Raw genomic sequence first — 13761 nt, 5'->3', positions numbered from 1 at the left:
CCAAGCTGTGAGGAAGGCAGGGTTTGGGTCTTGAATTTTCCAGATAAAGACATTAACCCACCTTGCCCCAAATCACACCGTCAGTAATGAGACTTACCAGAGCAGCCCATGAAAGAGGCAGATTCTCTCCTTGTTTACCAGATGGTAAAATGACCCCAAAACTCCTGTAATGGAATGAAACTTGCTCCTGGCACAGAGAGTTGAGTGGCCCTGGTGAAGAGACTGGAGCCCAGAAATCAGTTCAAGAGACATCAAGCACTTAACATATAACCGGGGGGATATCTCAATTTAGGGAGAAAATAATTATTTTAGTAATAAATGATGCTGGCATAATTAGCTCTTTACCTAGAAGAAAAAATAGCTAAACATCTACCTCACGCTATACCCAGAAATAATTCCAAAGGGATACAATAAATTCCAAAGATATTTTATTTTATTTTATTTTTTTAAAGATTTTATTTATTTTGAGAGAGAGAGAGAAAGCATGGGGTGGGGCAGAGGGGGAGAGAGAAGTAGACTCCCTGCTGAGCAGGGAGCCCAACATGGGGCTCGATCCCAGGACCCCGAGATCATGACCAGAGCTGAAGGCAGATGCTTAACCGACTGAGCCACCCAGGTGCCCCCCAAAGATATTTTAACACAAATATTAAAAATAAAATACAAGTAATAAAAATTTTTAATTGACGTGAATATCCGTATAATCTTACAGTATTCGGTGCCCTTTCTAAGCCAGACATGAGACCTAGAAGCCATAAAGACCAGACAAATCTGATTAAATAAAAATGACAGATTTTTGCATGTTTAGAAAAAGTAAACTAAGATAATAGTAAAAAAAAAAAAAAAAATCTACTGGAAAAAGGCGTTTTCAATTCTTACAGTAAATAAAGATTTAGTATGGTCAATATTTAAAGAACTGCCACAAATTCACAGGAAAAGGACAAGCTCATTAACAAAGTAGTGGAAGGTAATGAATAGACTTCCCACAGAAGAAATTTCAAAGCTCAGTATTCACAGGAGAAGATGCTCGGTTTCACTTACAGGAAAATGTCAAATAAAGTGACATGTGACAATATCCCCTTGTCATGTGATTGGCAAACATTGAAAAATAATAATAGCTAATGTTTTCTAGAATGCAAGAAATCAGGTGCCTGGGTGGCGCAGTTGGTTAAGCGTCTGCCTGCCCCTCCCCCTGCTTGTGCGCGCTCTCTCTCTCTCTGTCAAATAAATAAATAAAATCTTAAAAAAAAAAATTACATATGTCTTTTTACAGATCTATCTCATTTTTTCAAAGATCTTATTTATTTACTTTGAGAGAGAGCGCGCACGCGCGAGGGGGAGGGGCAGAGGGAGAAGCAGGCTTCCCGCTGAGCTGGGAGCCCGATGCAACTCGGGGCGGGGCTCGATCCCAGGACCCCGGGATCCTGACCTGAGCGGAAGGCAGATGCTTAACGACTGAGCCACACAGGAGCCCCTGGACCCATCCCATTTTTATGAAGCTGTTCTGCAGCAATGAAAGCGCAGGTCGGTGAGAATACACACAGCGATGTTAAATAGGGCACCGCTAAGGCCGCGGGGCAGTAAGCAGACCAGAACCAGCCCTGACGCCTAGAGTTCGAGGCATGGTTGTGTAAGTGCATCCAGCTCCACCATGAAGTAGTACATGACTTTTATTATTTTTTGTACTCTATTAACCCACTTAATAAAAATTACAGAAAATACAAAGTAACCTATGGTGACCCTGGATCTAGGTGGGGGACAAAAGAAGGATTGATTCCTGGGCAGCATAAGGTAGTTTTGGAATAATAGATATGCTCAAGCCTGGATCGTAGTGATGGTTTTATGTGTGGAATCAGAAATATTATATGACTTTTAAAGAGAATGAGGTGGCACATACACTGATTGACCTGGAGGGATGTCTGTGATGTGTACATACAAGAGGAAAGCAATTTGCAGGCTAATTTATACAGCATGATCCCATTTGTAAAAAATCCACAGGAGGAGTTTCTCTTTACTTGTGCATATGTTTGTGTGAGAATGGAGACTTGTAGAGCTGTCACTTTTGTGATCTTAACATTTATAAAGAAAGTATTTTTTTGAAGGAGAGAATTTTTCGAATATCACCCAGATTCCCAGGCCCCCATTCCATTGGAATGGGTGGGAACGAAGCCTAAGGATTTCCATTTGACAAGAAGCCCAGGGTCAGGGGGGCCTCGGTGGCTCAGTCGTTAAGTGTCTGCCTTTGGCTCAGGTCATGATCCCAGGGTCCTGGGATAGAGCCCCGCATCGGGCTCCCTGCTCCGCGGGAAGGCTGCTTCTCCCTCTCCCACTCCCCCTGCTTGTGTTCCCTCTCTCGCTGTGTCTCTCTCTGTCAGATAAATAAATAAAATCTTTAGAAAAAAAAAAAAAAAGAAGCAGCAGCCCAGGGCGCTGCAGGACCAGGCCCCCAGGAGTGCAGAGCTGCTGAAGGAAAGGACAGTTTGGAAGAAACAGGAGGGAGGCAGGAGAGCTGGTGGGCAGGGAGCAGGAGAAGGGGGGAAAAGGAGGGCTTCAGTGGGTGAAAACGGGGCCCCCCTTCCCCTGAGCCAAGAAGGAAGAAGGGGAGTACCCAAGAGGAACATGCGGAAAGATTCAGAGACTTCTCCAAGGGCAGGGAAGGAAACACAGGGAATTCAGTTAAGAGTGAGGAAGGTGGAGAAGGGACAGAGGCCACAGAGGGGCTGGCTGTGCTCAGAGGACAGGTTTCGTGCTCGGGTTGAAAGCAGGTCGTGATTCTCACCCCAGCACCAGCAGGACCAGATAAAACACGCTGTGCCTCCTCCCCCTCAAAAAGGCAGAGTCTGGGCGGATAGTCCTCTGTCTGTGCCGGGAGAGACGGATAGAGATTGTGATTTGTGTTATGCCGGTATCATGGGCACGAAATTGGATCAGATTCCAATTGGGAACCCTGGGAAATGTCACCCACCATTTATTAAGCACCCAGGCTGTACGAATAACAGTGCTACTCTTTCCACACCCCCTTCGGGTAGATATAATTATACCCATTTCCAGATGAGAAAACTGGGGTTTGGAGAATTGGAGGGAGTGCCCAAGATTCCACGTTTGTTGGGTAGAGACAGCTCCAGGCCCGGCACGCATGTCTCTCCCTCATTAATGCTTGAGTCCTCTCAACTCCCTCTCCAAAGGCAGGGGGCGGGGGTGGGGGGGGGGATGTTGATGCACTTGCCCAGAGCCCCAGGATGAGGGAGAAGGAGACCAATGGGTGCTGTAGCCTTTTGTCTTCCAGAGTACCGAAGAGACTGGCCTCAGCAGCCCCCAGGCTGAGCCCACGGGACTCTGAATCTCTCTGGCCCCTCCTTCTTCAGCCAGCACACAGCAGCTTTGTTGATGACTCAGCCACCCCACTGGTACACGTCACTGTCCTGCGAATAATGTAGCACAGAGCAGGGGTCAGGGCGGCAAGCCAGGATACCCGCCCACCCCACCCCTCCCCTCCCCACAAAGCCCTAGGGCCCAGTTGGGAACTTCATAGACAGGAAAAGTGGGTCAACCTTCTCCAGTCTTCCCTCCTCCCCTCATCTTCTGGGACAGCCGGGTCCCTTTTCCCTGTCTGTCCTCTGCCCGTGCTGAGGGCAAGCAGGGTGATCCTGACCCCAGCCTACAGGCACAGACCTGTGTGCCCAGAGGGCAGTGCAGGGGGTGCTGGCTAGTGGGGGCTCACCCAGGAGGACAGAGTGAGGACCCAAATCTCTTATTAAGGGAAGATGTGGGGTGGGAAGAATACACCAGAAGCACGTTTGTCTCTTATCCAGTGAGTATTCATTAAGTGACTGCTGTATGCCAGGGATTCCCAGGTGCTGGGGACTCCGAATTAATTGAGAAGGTTCATTGCAGAATCCCTGGTGTTTCATTCACCCTTGCCTCTCCACGATGCAAGTATCTGACATACATGGGCTCTCGTTAAGTATCTGTTAAATGAAGGAGTGACAGGCTTGGTTCCGGTCTTTCTGAAGCTTTATGAAGTCTATGGAAGATGCAGACATCAAACAAATAATTACATGACTAATTCACTCCAATTGTGATAAGGATTATGAAGTTCAGGATGAACTTAAAATTGTTTTTAAAAGCTTTAAAAGATTTTCCTTTTGGGAGAAATTTTCAGACTCTTCCCAGTATTGGTATAAGAAAAACAATGTAAAAATTAGCATCTTAGTGAGCTGTAGATAGACAATTTACCATGCTATACATAGCCTTATTTAATAGAAGAATAAATTCCTGTTGGCAGCAAAAAGAGAACGCAGCAAAACAAAACAAAATGGTGTGCGTGTGTGTGTGTGTGTGTGTGTTCGAGTATCTAAGCCTCTATGTCTGCACAAAGTAAGAGGTCAGGGGCTTCTTCAAAAGCAGCCCATGAGGGTTTTGGATCAGGTATTTATCATCTATGATTTTCCCCCAGCCTCCAGTCGTGGAACACTTGACAAATCTCTCGGTTAAGATGCCCTTTCTCCCTTGTCCTCTTTCCCTCGTCCTGCGTCCCTCTGTGGTGGTCAGAGGCCACCTCCTACGGGCCCCGCTGACTGCAGGCGTGAGACTGCTCTCTGCTGAGCTAGTTTCTCCAAACAGGGTGGGCTCAGCCGCCCTCCTCTTGCCCCATGAGCCCTCGGTAAAGAGCAGGCTGTCTTCCACAGCCCCACTGCCCCAGCAGCTTCGCTAAGTTCCTGACCACTTAAAAAAATAAACAGCAGATGGGGTGGGCCTCTGTGGGAGGCAACACACTTTGGAGCAAGAAGATCTAAGTCTCAGATTGGCCGTTTTGCAGAATCATAATCTTGATCAAGTGACTTAACCTGCCTGAGGCTCAGTTTCCTCATTGGCGAACTGGGGCTGAGAATATCGTCTACCTGACCTGGGTGTTGAGAGGGAAGAACAAACGAGGGCACACATACAGAACCCCAGCCCTACAGGGAGGATGGGGGGTGAGGCCTGGGAGACCACAACAACACGCACAGGAGCCCGCCTGCCTCACGCACTGCCCGGGCCAATGACGGAGCTTTTAGCGGTGTCCAGCCCTGAGTCCCAGAAGAAAGTCAGATACAGGCTGAGACTACCTCTTCTGCAAGGTCCTTCTTTCCTTGGAAAGGTCTGTTTGTGTGGCCCCTGTAAGTGTGTGTCTTAGTCCATTCGCGCTGCTATACCAAAGTCCCACACACTGGGTAGCTTATAAACAACAGAAATTTATTCCTCGTCATTCTGGAGGCTAGGAAATCCAAGATCAAGGCACCAGTGTGGTTGGGTGAGGGCCCTCTACCTGGCTCATGGACAGTAGCTTCTCACTGTCTTCACATGTGGGAGGGCAAGGGAGCTCTATGGGGTTTCTTTTATAAAACACTAATCCCACCCTCATGATTTAAGCACCTCCCAAAGGCCCCATCTCCAAATACCTTTGCCTTTAGGGGGTTAGGATTCCAACATATGAATTTGAAAGTGACACAAACATTCAGACCACAGCAGTGTGACTGGATTAAAACAAGTAAGACAATGGGAGCAAATAAGCAATGAGAGGTCGGCCCCCAGGGTGCAGAACCCAGGCCTGGGACCCTCCTTGAGTGTGGCTGCTTGTGGGGGGTGATGGGGGCCATGTCAGCATTCTTGTCCAGTTAGAGCTTAGTTACCCCTCAGGGGATCTTTTATAAACCCTTGAATGAAAACAACTGGTTTTCTTCCTACCTGGGATTCTAGAAAACTGAGCCCACGGGACACACCTATTTTTAAATTGCCAAACAAAACCACATGGAGTGTTTTTAACTGAAGAGTAACTCAGACCATCTCTTCCCTCAGATGGTGGAAACGCCTTGCGTAAGGGTCACTCGGTACCATTCGTGGGGGCCAACAGCATGAGTCATCGACCTCTGAGGTCATTTTGGTTCCAACTCACAGTAAACAGAGGACTGATTCGTAGGTACAGGTAAGAAACGAAGGGGAAAAGAAACAACAAAAGCTGAAAGCACCCAGCGAGCAGCTACATCCTCTAGTTGTTTCTGGAACGTGTCCACGTGGCCCTCGCAGAGCCTCTGGCCGACGGCCAGGCGGAGCGCAATAACGGCCAAAGGCCTTTGCACTGTGTGATGTAATCACTACAGCTCGGCAGTTTGCTAAAGGAACGACCGACCGGCTAGCTGTGAGTAGATAAATGGAGGGTACCCACGTGATGCCCCTCCTGTGAACCCCAGACATCGAGCTCTGGAGCTAAAACTGGCTTTTCCGTCTGCTCATCTCTCCCGCCATGTGATAATCCTCTCTGTGCTTATTCCTTGAACACAACTCAAAACAGAAGTTAGAACAGTACCCAGATCAGCCTCCCTGCATTCAACTCTGTAATTGTTCAAGCTGGTTCTGTAACTGAAGGCTCTGAGCTGCCCAGGAGCTCCCAGGAGGCCAGAAGAGTCTGTCCAGACCTCTCATGAAAGATTAACTGGCTGGAGTCATGGCCCCAGCCCTGCCTGGTTGTCGCGGCTGCCTCCACTCCGGGTGAAGGCGCTATCAGGGGCAGGCCCAGAGCCCACAGAAGGACAACAACAAAAGCCACCAGCCCCAGAGGCGGGAGGCCAGCGTCCTGCCTCCAGCTCTCCCCCTAAGCACCTGGGCCCTCCATTCTCTCATGAGTAAAGCGGTGGGATTGGCCCTGACCCCACAGTACGCGAGAGAGGACACAGGAAAAGGCATCCGTGAGGGATCTGGGTTGGGGTCTGGCCTGCTGCTGAGCCCCTAGACCCTTACTGCCCTACAGGAGGAAAACCATGGGCCTCAGTTTCCCCTGACTGAGGGAGCACCTCTAGCATTCATCATCAGGGCTGCCCTGTGAGGGTCTTGAAAAGCCCAGTAGAAAGGCATTTTGAGGAGAAATCACAAGCTGCAGAGACTCAATGAATGAGCCACAGCAAACTCCCTATGGGACAACTGAGTAAAAAAAGTTTGGCCTTAGTCTGGGGAGCAGCATAGAAAGTGATTTTATGTTCGGTGAGAAGTTTTGTTGTTTGCTTATTTTTAACAAGAGGCTTTATGGGAATTCCTACATTTTAACATAAATCTTTGACACTGTGAGTAAGACCTTCCAAAATGACACAGAACTCAGAAATGCAAACCTGCGTCTCTTACCCAGAAGGCTCACGTAGCGTCAGGTGTTCATAGGCTCCAAATCCATTTTAATCCAGGAAAGCAAATGAAAACACAACACCAAGAAATTTAGACAGCAATCTCTGGAGGGTTAAGTTAGAGGGTGTTTGTATTAATCTTTATCACTTTTTCCTTTCCCTTGTCGACACTGTTTACACAGTACATTAAATAAACACGGGCCTAGAAACATTGGCTCATCATTTTTGTCCCAAGCAGGTGGAAGCTTCTCACCACTGCTGTGTGGTCCCAAAACACACACATTCCAGTTAAAAACAAATTAAAGCAGGGGCGCCTGGGTGGCTCAGTTGTTAAGCATCTGCCTTCGGCTCAGGTCATGATCCCAGGGTCCTGGAATTGAGCCCCACATCGGGCTCCCTGCTCAGTGGGAAGCCTGCTTCTCCCTCTCCCACTCCCCCTGCTTGTGTTCCTGCTCTCACTATCTCTCTGTCAAATAAATAAACTAATTAATTAAAAAAAAAAACAAATTAAGGCAAAAACAGGCCCCTCCACCATATGTCTCCGTTGGTCCAGTCACCCCATTTGACATGGCTGAGTGACAGATGTCAGCGCCTGGACCTGCTGGATGTCAGGTAACTGGAACAGAGCTACCCAAACTGCCAGGATCCTTCTTGCTCTATAAACATACAGAAACCTGAGGAATGAATGCCAGTCTTACTCTAGAGTATTCTTACCCTTTGCTTGCACAGCCTTCATCTGTACTCTGGTTCATTAAAATGCTTGAGTCACCCTGTTTATCAGGGAACTTTGAGCTGCAGAACACTCTTAGAAGCTGTGGGGAGATACAGAAGGCTGCATTCCTGCCCGAAGTAGTAGTCTTCCTTCTAAGGAAAAGAAGGCAAAATGCACATAAAAAGATAATATGTAGTGACATACATAAAGAAGTGCAAACTCACTAGGGTGAATGATATGCCCAGTCCTGGGGGTTATGGGATCAACGAACATCATAGACCAGGTGACTCAGAGAAAATGTTGTAGCCTAGTGAATCCATCACAGATCTTAAAATCATAGACTGGCAGATTCCGGACATTCTGGTCAGTAAAAGTATATTCTCCAGTGTGACTACCAGGCGTAGACACCCTAGTGTGAGACACTGTAAGCAGGCTTCCTTGGAGCAGAGTGTGGGAACGAGAAATAAGTAAGGATGAGCCTCGTGGAGGGTCTTACCACATAGACCCTCAGCGTCCATTCGCACGTCCATCCGCTGCGCAAGCCGTCCGGTTCCCTACGACAGCCGAGCGGTAACACCACCAGAGCAGCGTCTGAAGAGAATTTCAAGACAATGTAAAGGAATGTTACAGAATAATAGAGGCTGGAAGGGAAAACAAATAAAATAACAAGACTTAGGAGAGTTTTATTTAGTGAAAAATAAAATAAATGACACAAAAACTGTAGAATTTTGGCCTTATTACTTTGTGATCTTTAAATCCAGCCTAAAAAGTTAGAAGTAAGCACATAGCATACTGCAATAAAAACAGACGGTGAGGTGGGTATTCATTAATATTAGTTGATTAAAGCCAATATTTTTCCATCAAATTCAATAAAATGTGTACACCCACAACCGGGATACCATAGAGTTCAAATCAAGTAACAATCCCCCCCAAATGGTCAGAGATCCTGCAAGCCGCACAGCCACCTACCAATTCCTCCTTCTGGTTCCCATAACGGGGTAAAGACCAAAGTAAACAAAGACGAGAGCTACTGGCGGATGGAGGAGTCAGCTCCTGTGTTTGGAGCCTGGCTTGGAGCAACCGGAGTGACCATGTGGTCCACATTTCAGGGCACCGCGTTAAATGCGCTGGACTATCCTCCCCAAGGCTCTCAGGGGCTGGCTTCCTACGGCCTTCCTTTGCTACCTTCTGGGTTGCCCGCTGTTCCCCATGTGCACAAACACCCCCAGGCCAAGCCCACAGCCCCAGCTCCCGCCTGAGCTGTGCCTAGGTCTGTCCACATGGTGAGGTGGTCTCTGGTCGACCTCTGTAAAGGTGCTTCTTCACACACTCAAGAGCCTCTTGGTCAAGGCGCCGGCCGTGGCTGGGCCGTCGTGGTCTGAAACAGGCTGGCCAAGAAGCAACATACCTAAAAATGTCTCTCAGGGGCCACAGGCTTGCAAACTGCAAGAAAGCAAAACAATATTTTAACAGGCTGTCCAGCCAACAGGGATCCTGGGACTTTTCTAGTAGGACTCCACGACTAATCCTGTCAAAACTAACACAGGATAGAACAATATTTGGCCAGGGAAAACTGCTGAAAGCTGCTGGTGTGTGGTCCTCCGTTTATTGGAATAGGATTGAGGGACTGGGTAATAATGATTTCTCAGGTTATAATGCCGGGCTTGGGTTTGGAAAGGAGATGGCATTTCAGAGAACGTGAATCTTACATGGAATGATTCCTGATACAAGAAAAACCCCTTTTCTGCATTCATAATCCAGAAGCTGGGCTGCATATTTGTGGGGGGTTTTCAGGCACTCAGTTTGGAAAAGACAAGCTGGGGTTCCCCCAAATAACACGTTATTTTTATTCTTCTAGCCATGGGGTTGGCAACTTCTACATCACCTCCAAGATTCTGAGCCTTCTCCCTAAAGCCTGAGAAGGGAGGCACTTCAGGAGGGGCTGTTCCTTGCCACTGGCCCTGGCAATGGTTCCTGTGGATGGGGAAGGAAGTAAAGTCCTGTCTGAGCTCTCAGGGCTAGAGCCGCTCTCCAAATGTGATTCAGCAGGCAAAGTCAGGCAGACAGAAACTCTGTCTGGCCTCAGCATCGTAAGCCCTCTTTGGCTATGAGCCCTCTGTGCCATGGCTTCTCACGTCTGAAAGTACACACACGTGCATGCACATACATGCTCATACAAGCAAACACACACAACCACGTACACACATACTCGTTCAAGCACATGCACACTTCCCTGGGGAAATGGCAGAGGCAGACATGAGTGCACACAGCTCAGAAGGAAAAGCAGAGGGTTGGGAGGAGTATACAGAGGCGATCTGCTGGGCAGGATCTGGGTCAGGAAACATCAGACTCCCAGCCCCACGGCTGGCCAGCCCAATATTGCTGTATTAGGGACTTACTCTGAGACCTAGTTTCTTTTTCTCTAAAATGAGGATAACACCATCCTCTCAGGATATTTTTTTTTTTTTGGAGCATTAGTGAAATGATATATGCTAAAGCATTTTGTAAATTGCAGTGCCATGTGGACTCACAGACACCTTGAGGAAAAAGGAAAATGGCACCACTAGATGCACCTATGAAAACATCCTCCCATAGTTTGAACCAAGGGCAAAAAGTTAATTAAAGCTCCACAGTCAAAAACCACAACTGCAACTAAAGCTAGTATTGCCATTGTCAACCCTCGTATGTCACCTGGCGGGGGAGGGAGTGCTGACAGGCCTGGGAATCCTGGCTTGATTGGAAACCACTCTTTCATTGCACAATAACGTAGGGTCATAAGGCTAGCGGCAACATCTGTTCATCATGGATGTTTTTGTGTTAATTTTTAAGTACTGCATTAAAATATTATTCATTTTGATTGCTCAATTCTTTGGTGCTCCCTTAAATACCATGTGGGAGCTGAGTGCTTCCCTTGCCTCCCCAGCCCCAGCTCCTGTAAACTGGAAATGAATGTTACTGTTTGGTTTGGGTGGCTCTTCTGCGCAGCTTTCGCCAAGTCATTTTAGCTTTCCTCCCCATTTGTCCAATCTACAAAATAATAAAACTATTGTAAAGGTATAAAAGAAGTCAGAGGGGCGCCTGGGTGTCTCAGTTGGTTAAGCGACTGCCTTCGGCTCAGGTCATGATCCTGGAGTCCCGGGATCGAGTCCCGCATCGGGCTCCCTGCTTGGCGGGGAGTCTGCTTCTCCCTCTGACCCTTCCCCCTGTCATGTGCTCTCTGTCTCTCTCATTCTCTCTGTCTCAAATAAATAAATAAAATCTTTAAAAAAAAAAAAAGAAATGAGAAGTTCCTGGGCACCTGGGTGTCTCAGTTGGTTAAGCGACTGCCTTCGGCTCAGGTCATGATCCTGGAGTCCCGGGATCGAGTCCCGCGTCGGGCTCCCTGCTCAGCGGGGGGGGTCTGCTTCTCCCTTTGACCCTCCTCCCTCTCATGCTCTCTGTCTCTCATTCTCTCTCTCTCAAATAAATAAATAAAATCTTTTAAAAAATAAATAAATAAATAAATAAATAAAAGAAGTCAGAGAGCTGGTCCTTGATGTCAAGGGCCTTTCAGTTTGGTTGGGAAGCCAAACTGATGCAGTCCAAGGAGAGTTTGAGCAGCTGAATTATACAAGACAGGGTGGTACAAACTGTTGTTACAAATGCCTTCGGAATTCGGAATAGGAGGAAGATGTCTGGGAGCCTCTCCAGTGGGTTCTTCAAGGTGAACCTTAAGTGAAGTAAAAATTTGGGTTAGCACAAAAAAAGGAGAGGCATTTTCAGCGGAGGAATATTGCACGGGCTGAATGGGGCACATCTACTTCCTTTCCGCTGGCTCATGGGGCGGAGCTCAGTTCTAAGTAACCCTGATACACAAAACCTATCGTAGGCAGCTCTCTCTCTCAAAAGAAGGATTCACATTCTCCCGATTGTCCCTAAAATCTCAGAGCACTTGGCAACATTTTTGGCCTTTTTGGCCATTTCAGCACCAAATCCTAAAATGGTTTTAATGATTGTTTTTTGCCACGATAAAAGAGAAAAAAAGAGTGACGGTCATCAGAAACAAGAAAAGTCTGAGAAATTGTCACAGCCAAAAGGAGCCTAGGAAACAGGACAAGTAAATGTAATGTGGTGTTCTGGATGGCACACTGGAACGTAATCAGGACATTAGATAAAAACCACGGAAAACTGAGTAGAGTCTAGACTTCAGTTAATAATAATAAGTAGTTTACTATGTAGGGACGCCTGGGTGGCTCAGTCGGATGAGCAGCCAGCTCTTGATTTTGGCTCAGGTCACAATCTCAGGGTTCTGCGCTCAGCAGGGAGTCTGCTTGGGATTCTCTCTCTTCCTCAGCCTCTGCCCCCTTTCCCACTCTCCCGCACACGCATTTTTTCTCTCTCAAATAAATAAATAAATCTTAAAAAAATAATAATAAGTAGTAGGTTACTATGTAACATGTTAATAACAGAAAACTGTCTGGGGCACATGGGGGTTCTATACAAAAAGCATACTGTAAAAATATACTATAGAATACAAAAGTACAAAGAAGTACAAAGGTATAAAAGTACACTAAGCAGGGTATGCTATAGTTTTCTATAAATCTAAAAACTACCCTAAAATAAAAAGCTGATTAAAACAAAAACAGTCTTAACGGCACAGTAAGATTAGAGCCAAAAAGAGGGGAAAAGATAAAAATGGGCCCTGAAGATATCAGAGGTCAAAGTCACTTGTGTTAAAGGCTGTTTTCTGAACGTCCCCAAAGGGGACCACTTGAGGGAGCACGTGGTGGGTCAGCTGAACTATAATAAAAAGGTTGGAGAAAGAGTCCAAGGGGTTCAATAATCCTTCACCCAATAAAATTTCAAGTCATTAGCCACAGTCTGGGTGTTCTGAGCTGAAAATGACTCATACGAAAATCCCCTAGACCTAAGCACAAGACCTCAGAAGGGAAGCAGAGTTCATGAGGATTTTTGATTTCCCTGAGGCTGGCTCTGGCCTCCTGGGCAGCTCTAGGAGTCGGGCTTGCCCTCTGGGCCTCATCCTGGATAGTCCTGTGGTCAGGGCCCCGTTGGCCAGATGTTGCCCAAGAAGTTACAATCCAAGACGTCCTCATCTCTTGGGAGGCTCTTCCATGGCAGTCCGGATGTCAGCTCTCATCCTACCCCCTGCCTCCTTTGCCTAATCCCAAAGCAAAAATGCATAGTGCCAACACACCGCCAAATGGAAGGAAGATGGAGAGTAATCAAAGTAACAAGGTAGCTCAGGGTGCAAGAAAGTTCGGCAGATCCCAATCCCAGCCCCTGGGGTCCCATGTATTTGTTCAAGTTTCTCTGTTCAGAAAACCAGAGCGAGAGCTGAGATAAAAACACAGAAGTTCGGGGCGCCTGGGTGGCTCAGTCGCTAAGCGTCTGCCTTCGGCTCAGGTCATGGTCCCAGGGTCCTGGAATCGAGTCCCACATCAGGCTCCCTGCTCAGCGGGAAGCCTGCTTCTCCCTCTCCCACTCCCCCTGCTTGTGTTCCCTCTCTCGCTATGTCTCTCTCTGTCAAATAAATAAATAAAATCTTAAAAAAAAAAAAAAAAACACAGAAGTTCTTACTAACAGCAACCCTGTGTGTATATGTGTGCTCACACACACGGGCACACCCTGCCAGGTTCAGTACTGAGTCAACAGTGAGGGGCTGCCAGCCCAGAGCTCTCGCCCAGGACTGCCTTCTGTACTCCTGCACCTGGTACAAGGGGAGCCTGCTCCCCTCATAGGCAGCCAGCTTCAGATGAGACAACTGCTCATCACATGCACTTGCCTTCTCGTTTTTCCAAAACCACAAAGAAAGTGTAGAGCTCTTTGGCTTCGGTCTGCCTTTATTCTGCCACCTGACTGGCAGATATCCTGTTCCCCACACCAAGCAGTGCTCCCTAGGAA

General features: G+C 47.5%; 1 long non-coding RNA gene across 3 annotated transcripts; it reads right to left on the bottom strand.

Moving 5' to 3' along the window:
• Positions 1 to 390: 390 nt before the first annotated feature.
• Positions 391 to 11071, bottom strand: LOC145722222 (uncharacterized). 3 transcript variants are annotated; one of them, XR_014146330.1, is made up of 3 exons: positions 9269 to 11071; positions 8357 to 8451; positions 391 to 8012 (listed from the first exon to the last, which is right to left on the bottom strand). It is a non-coding gene; the product is annotated as an uncharacterized LOC145722222 (long non-coding RNA). The 3 variants fall into 3 exon arrangements; XR_014146329.1 differs by lacking the exon at positions 9269 to 11071 and having other exon boundaries at positions 391 to 2853; positions 3220 to 8012; positions 8357 to 9261; XR_014146328.1 differs by lacking the exon at positions 9269 to 11071 and having other exon boundaries at positions 391 to 7253; positions 7863 to 8012; positions 8357 to 9261.
• Between the last annotated feature and the right edge of the window lie 2690 nt (positions 11072 to 13761).

This window comes from Leptonychotes weddellii, chromosome 6, assembly GCF_054177405.1.
Source record: "Leptonychotes weddellii isolate Sample4059 chromosome 6, ASM5417740v2, whole genome shotgun sequence".
Lineage (NCBI taxonomy): Eukaryota > Metazoa > Chordata > Mammalia > Carnivora > Phocidae > Leptonychotes > Leptonychotes weddellii.
This window is presented reverse-complemented; position numbering and strand designations above follow the sequence as displayed.